Raw genomic sequence first — 6,285 nt, forward strand, 5'->3', positions numbered from 1 at the left:
TAGCTTTTAGCAAGTCAGTATTGAGGTACACCAACTGCAGGAGATTTCAGCCTGATAAGACTGGCTAAATTAGAAGTAATAAAAGTCAGAGATTTAAGGCTAACGTGTTTAGAAAGCCTTATTATGGCTGGAACTTTAATCAATCCATTCTGTAAAGGAGGCTGCTTCAGCCAAATGCCATGAGGCAGTCCTAGGCTCCTTAGAGCTGCAGACAAGGTGCTCCAGGATCCAGTCACACTGCAGAACTCACCACCAATCCCACATGCCTTAAACAAAGCAAAACCCAAAAGCAACTCCACAGACACCAAGAACCACTGGGAATGTAGCATGTGTCTTACTGACAGAAAATTATTATAGTCTCTTGTGTATTGAAATCATATTCCATTCATAGAGGCCATGGGCTAGAATTGAAAGAGCACAAGAGCAGGCAGTAGTGGAAAGACTGCTTGACTCTGTAAATCTTTCTGTGCTTTTAGACACTTAGCAGACTCCACATGTTTCATAATAGAGCACTGAGAAAAAAGCTCTCAACTCCATGTGAAACTTTCAGGTGGCTGATGAGAGTTATCACTCATCACCTGGAGTGTTAGACTGTGGCACTGACAGCAAACACATCCACGTCTGATCATTTTTGAGTCAGGGAAAAATTAAAATAATGCATCAGATTAGCTCCTAACAGCATTCAGCATCATCTGCACTAGCAGTAAATGGTGGCAGCCTACATGCTGAATTCAATCTGCATGATTGAACCCATAGGTTACAACTGTCTTTTAAAAGCATCTGCTGGTAATAGAGGCATTAATATTTGATTTCTGCTTTGTCTCCTACAGGAACTTCACACTTTCCCTAAGAATGTTATAAATATCTTTAATACTCACAGCCTCATAGGGAAAAGTTTTGCTCACCCGGCACAGCCATCAATAAAATAGATTAGATGTACTATGCCCGCAGCAACCACCTCTGTTTCTGACAGCAGCAGCTTCCTTTTGCAGAAAAAGCACTCATCATTCTGCACATCTAGGACAGGGAAGAAGAGGAGAACCGAAGCTTCATGATTCATTTGCAGGAGGCAATACCCATCCGAGCGGCGGTGCCTCGCAGGGTCTCCTTGCTCAGGGGTTTCCGTGTGCCCTGTGCTGTACAGGCACTCAAGTCAGCCTGCTGGGCTGGGGCTGGCATCCAGGTGAGAAGAAGAAATCATATGTTAGTGTGCTGCCAATTTCCCCCTGGACTGGGGAGGGCACAGAAAATACAGTGAGGTTATTTCATTGTATTGAGAAGGGTAGCGCTTTACTGCTGTCAAAATGAAGGAGTTACTCCACAGTACTCTTCCTTCTTGTCTTGTCATGTCTGTTTGCACCACGTCCAACTCAAACATGGACAGGTTGAAGCACCGTAAGATTGGAGCTACAGAAATAAAGTTAGGGAGTTAAAGTTTAAACTCTTTCCTCCTTACAGAAGTTTGCGTTCCTTCCAACATTTCCAAGTATGATTATCAAAAGAAGGCAGGAGAGAACAAGTTCTATAGCTTAGCATACAGGATGGGGCTGGATGCATGAGATTAGCTTCTTGTACCTCTGCTGACCCTTCTCTTCCATATACCAACATGGTGATGTGGAAATGTCCTCCCAGCCTCCAGCCCCAGCTGGCTCCTGGCTTATACAGACTGGGTGTCTACAACTATGTTGTCTTTTGGCTCCCCTCCTTCTCTGGGTGTCAGCTTCTCCCACCAGCCCTTCATTTGCCCAGTACACTTTCGGACAGCTACACAAGCCAGGAGCTCTGCTCTCTGGCAGGCAGACCTCTTCATTCCTCTTGAATGCTAGAGATAATGGCATAAATTGTGCCAGGGGAGACACGGGTTGGATATTAGGAAAAAATTCTTCTCAGAAGGAGTGGTGAGGCATTGGAACACGCTGTACAGGGTACTGGTGGAGTCACCACCCGTGGAGGTGTTCAAGAACCGTGTGGACGTGGCACTGAGGGACGTGGTGGGTGGGCTGATGATTAGACTAGATGACCTGAAAGGTCTTTTCCAACCTTAATGATTCTATGATCCCCCCTTATCACCACCAATGAGAACTGGCATCGAGGTAACGTCTCTCCACAGCGTTATTCACCACATCCACATACAGTGGTCATTAGTGGAAATAGGTTGCTGCATGCATGCAGGCAGGTGGCCGCTTTCTCAAAGCCATGTCACACCGCTGGCATACAGCTCTGCGTTAAAGCCCGCTGGGTCTTCACATTGTCCTTCTGGCCTATCTATAGTCCAGTTACACACTTTCCTTAAATTCCAAAATGTTTAAATCTGAAGCATTTCCAACCAGAAGCTTCAGAAAAGAGGGTCCAAAATAGCAGAAGTATGAAAACTCTGCAAATACTGCCCTAGTATAGGAGAAGAGAGTACAAAGAAAATTGGCCATGGTGTATTTTAAGCTCAAAATCCGTCAGTAAGAGGATTATATTAAAGAAAAAATCACTATCTAATGAAGTGATTTTCTCTGTCTGGCAAGCGATCATACGACAGGCCCTCACCTGGTGACAGTAATAAGGCACCTGCCTTGTTTTCCATCAGAATAGCATTTCAAAGAAGCTATTCATCCAATCCTAAATACATAAAAACAAACAATTAAAAAAACAACCAACCCAAAAACAACACAACCCAGCCAACTGCACCTTACTGCTGTGTCTTAAAAATCCCACATAGAGGTATCTTTAAACAGCATGTTGAAATTAAATGAAGAGGTGGAAAGCTCCTACCCCAAGCTTTTCCACCTTTTCTTACTTCTGGAAGCAATTCTGACACAAATCAAGGAAATATCAGTTTTGCTACATCTTTGCCATGCAGACACGTAGCACTTGACAGGACAGCCTAGGAGCCTGTCCCAATTACCCCAGAGAATAACAAGTGCATGCACACAGTTGAGACACCAGCAGGAAAATCTCATAGGTTCCAAAAGCATCCAAGCAAGAGCATACAAACCAGAGCAATGGTGTGGAAATGTGAAACAGGTGTGGAAGTTCCTTCCTCATGCATTGTCTTTTGGTATTTTTTTTTTTTTCTTGCTGCAACTGTTTCCCTAATCCCTTTACCCCCACACATTTCTCAATGTGTAATTTTAATCATAAATACAAATCTCGGCAGGCTTCACAGTGAAGAGCTAGGCTGAAAAGCTAATGAAAGGCAAAGGGATGCTGGCAGATGAAAGCAGCCTGTGATGAGGACAGAGGCATAGAGGTGCACTTGGGAGACCTGGCTGCTCCAGGACGCTCACTGCCTTTTTAAGAGACAAAAGGTAGAACATCTCAAAGAACAGCCAGAAACTGGAGAAACAGTAAGTTAAAAGAGCCTGCTATTTCTCTATTCAGTGCATAAAGCAGAATGAAAGTAAAACAGGCAGATCTGTAGTTAAGGTTAGCTGTATGGCAGATTTCAAATCTACCTGCTATAAAACCTTACTGGAACTCACTCGAAACATATGAACAAGGATTCGAAATAGAGAACAGCAATATTTTTCCTTAAGTGGATTCCTGACCACTGAAACACTGAATTGGTAGCTCATGCAATGTTCGTGTTTCACCATTGCCACAGTTATTCATAGCAATTCCCTTATCTCAATTTCTTCATCTTCTCCAGTGTTACAAAGGATGTTTTGTTCTTCCTGCAACCTCATCCACCTTTCTGATAAGAATGGCAGGTGTCATGCTGTCACATGTCATATAAAGGCCTCTCAGAAGAAGGGAAATAAAACTGAATTAAAAAGACAGACTATGGAGAAGAGGAAGAAAAGGGTCTAGGAGACAAAATGTTCCAACTTCTTAAGTCACACAGGTTTCTGAATTGTAGCTGTCAAAAGACCCAGTTATTCCACAAAGACTTCCTCCAGCATAGCCATACCTTTTCCCTAGATGAGAACCATTTGCTTTGGCATCGCTGGGTGCCTTAGCTGGCTTCTCAGCATTATATAGCTTTCCAGAAGGCGTGCAGGTGCTGGATGGTTCAAGTATACCATCTTATCTGCAAATTTGCTTTTGTCCCATGAGCTCCACGCATCCAGGGAAGTCAGGTAGGTGCTGCAGTTCACAGTGTACCCTCTAGCCTTATTTTTTAATTACTTTCTTTCCAGGGAAAGCGCTTTTTTCCTTGCTGTGCCATCAAGCAGGCACCAAGAGCAGATGCTTTATGCTTTCACGCTGCCACGTGCACTCTCTTAGGCTGGTGGCTGCTCCTTGGGTATGCATTTACATGGCACATGTGGCACACTGCTCCTCTAACACCTCTAGCAGAGACTCCCCATGCTCCTCTCAGCACGGAGTCCAGTATCTCCAGGGCTTTGACATGGCTGCAGGCTGCTTCTTTCAGCCTCGTACATCCACACATTGGATTTAACAGTCAAGAATTTCTTCCAGTGGGGTTTCCTTTTATGCCACAAAGCAAACACCCAGCTTTCTTCCCTTTCCCTCCTGCCTGGATTGAAAGGGAAAATGCTGACTTCAGAGCAGTGAGCCCTGAGCAGCAATCTGCTCCTACAGCAGCCCGTGGCCACCAGCTGCATATCCACAGGCCTCACACTGCTCGCTTCACCCTGGTTACGACAGGCTTTGCTGCTAAGAGGATAACTTAATGGTAAACCCATCCCCACAGCATCAGCCCAGAAAGGCTGAGGGGAGTTCTGCACCACCCACAGGCTGCTTCTGACATCACAGAGGTCTTCTCAAGCATGAGAAGAGGACCCACGCTGGCCTCTGCAGCTGGCACGTCACAAGCAATAACTGAGACAGACCTCCAGGATCCACATCACATGCCATGTTTCCCTTACACCCTTACATTTTAAACAAGCACAGGTAGAATTTACACCTCCTTTCAGGTCTCTTCGCATTTCCATGGGGCTCCCGTGTAAACCACAATAAGACCGTGAAGCAGAAATATCACTCATCTTTCTCTTTGTTCATCAAGCATCAGGTACAGACACTGACAAGGCATCCTTAACATCTAAGAAAATAAATTTAAGCAATCCCTATATAATCTTTTTTCTCCGCAAACTGTCTGGAGTGCAGATAAGATCAAAATGTGGCTTTCCCAGCCAACAAAATTATTAACAGCATGTGGAAAAAAGTAATGTTACACAGCAGCTGAAACTGTCTGATGGCTTCGTGGAGCTGACAACAGAGCTGGTGCCTGCAGCAGGGAGCTGCCACCCTCAGCAGCACCCAGGGAAATACTGATATAACAAATAGGAAACAACAGGGTTATCTGGGAAAAATCTGTATTCTCAGGGCACTTTTGAGTTGCTACTTCTTATAAAGAACACTTCCCAAAATAAAAACCTGCATGAATATACTAACTACTGAAAAACATCCTCATTGCCTATGATCAGAAAGCACACCTTGATAATTTACTGTGGGAAGCGCAGAGAAAAGAAGTTAGGCATCACCTGTAAAGACAGTTCACAGGCAAGTAAATTCTGGATCTCCTTTTATTGCAAGAAAGAGGGGTAACAACTCACATTAAAAAACAAAACAACAAAAAAAATTCTAATTGCTCTCTACAATGACCTGAAAGGAGGTTGTAGTGAGGTGGGGGATTGACCACTTTTCCCAGGTAACAGCAACAGGATGAGAGGGAATGGCCTCATGTTGTACCAGGGGAGGTTCAGGTTGGATATTGTAAAATCTTTCTTCCCAGGAAGAGCAGTGATGCAGTGGCACAGGCTGCCCAGGGAGGTGGTGCAGTCACTGTTCCTGGAGGTGTTCCAGAGCTGTGTGGATGTGGCACTGAGGGATGTGGGCAGTGGGCTTGGTGGGGGTGGGCTGACACTTGGACTGAGCGATCTTAGAGGTCTTTTCTGATCCTAACGATTCAGTGATTCTATAACAGTTCAACTCTCCTTTGTTCCAGTTAATGTTCCAATTGGCCAAAGGATTCAAAAGCTGCTGAGAAAAAAAACAAAAACAAAACAAACAACCACCAAAAAAAACCCAAAACAAAACAAACCAACAAAAAAGCCATAGCCAGAGACAGAGATAGGCACAAAACAAGAATTAAGTCCAGGAGTTCCCCAAGTATGGCACAAATATTATCTGTATCTGCTAGGCAAATGATGTCCTAATGGCCTAATGGCATTCATACACACCACTGAATTTGTAAAAGCCTTGCACAGTGTCCCAATAAGTTAAAATAAAACACAGCCATTTAATTCATTATAAGTAGCAGAGCAAGAGCCTCCTTCCCAACATAGCATACTCTGCCCACTCTGGAACGAATTCCTTCAGTCTCAGGAG

The sequence above is a fragment of the Centrocercus urophasianus genome, unplaced genomic scaffold (assembly GCF_019232065.1).
Source record: "Centrocercus urophasianus isolate 14NV4802_14NV808 unplaced genomic scaffold, USGS_Curo_1.0 seq_12, whole genome shotgun sequence".
NCBI classification, from domain to species: domain Eukaryota; kingdom Metazoa; phylum Chordata; class Aves; order Galliformes; family Phasianidae; genus Centrocercus; species Centrocercus urophasianus.